We start from the raw sequence: 1130 nt of genomic DNA on the forward strand, positions 1-1130 counted from the left end.
TCAAGCCAATTTACCTTCCATGCACCATGCACATAAATAGTACGCGCATTATCTGTTAAGCTTTTTATAACATTTTTTCGCATATCATATGGTGTAGCACCAGTATCCCATTGTATTTCATGTTTGTAACCCTTATAATCGGTGGTTTCTGAAACCCACACTTTATTAGGGTAATCAAACGGTGGTTTAAAGATGTAATATCTGCACTCATACGCTCCTCTATTGATAATGTCACCAGAAATATTAATCGCACAAAGTTCTTTAACTATAAACTCTTCGCCACGTATCTCAAACCCTGTGATATCTAAGATGATCTCCATCCTGTCTATTCCTCCGCTAATCGTTTTTCAATAGCTCCAATTTTGAAATCTGTTTAATAATTTCCTGTTGAGTCATACGCTCTTTCAGTGCAGATAATTTTATAATGTCTGTAATAACTTGAGCAAATTCAAGAGCTTGATGAATGAAGATGCTTGCAGTTGAATAAATAGTGAACAATTCAAAAGAAGTCTGAATGTTCTGAGTTGTTGTCAACATTAATTCTGTAGTGTGGATAGACTAAATCGTTAATAGCATCATAAACACAACTGCGAGACTTAAGAATATCTTTTTCATGATTTCTCAAATGTTTGAGTAATTCGATAAGCTCATCAAGGGTGTCTATGAGTTGGAGTGTGCTGGGACAAACAGTCAAGTCTCTGAGAACATCCAACAGAGTCGTGGTTTTTCAATGAGAAATTCGATACCAAAACACTTTAAAAAACTTGATCCAACAAACATAGTACCATCCGTTGAACGACTTCACTCGAAAAAAATTTTCAGAACTTTGTAGATATGCGGTAAGTGATTGTTGGGTCTTATAGCTTGAATCCCCACCAAAAATAGATGAAAATTGGGGGTATTTGTTACTAAAATGAGTCACCAAAGCTGATAAGCTGATCAACAATTTGATAAAATAACTAATTTTTTTCAAATAAATGATGACTAATTGTAAAGATAACTGCTGATCAATAAATAGATTAAAATAAATTTTTTAGATAGAAAGTTACTGACTCTCATAAAAGATAAGAAAATTTATTAGATAACAATTGTTCATAAGATAAGAAAATTTATTAGATAACAATTGTTCA

The sequence above is a fragment of the Cotesia glomerata genome, linkage group LG3 (genome assembly GCF_020080835.1).
Source record: "Cotesia glomerata isolate CgM1 linkage group LG3, MPM_Cglom_v2.3, whole genome shotgun sequence".
NCBI lineage: Eukaryota > Metazoa > Arthropoda > Insecta > Hymenoptera > Braconidae > Cotesia > Cotesia glomerata.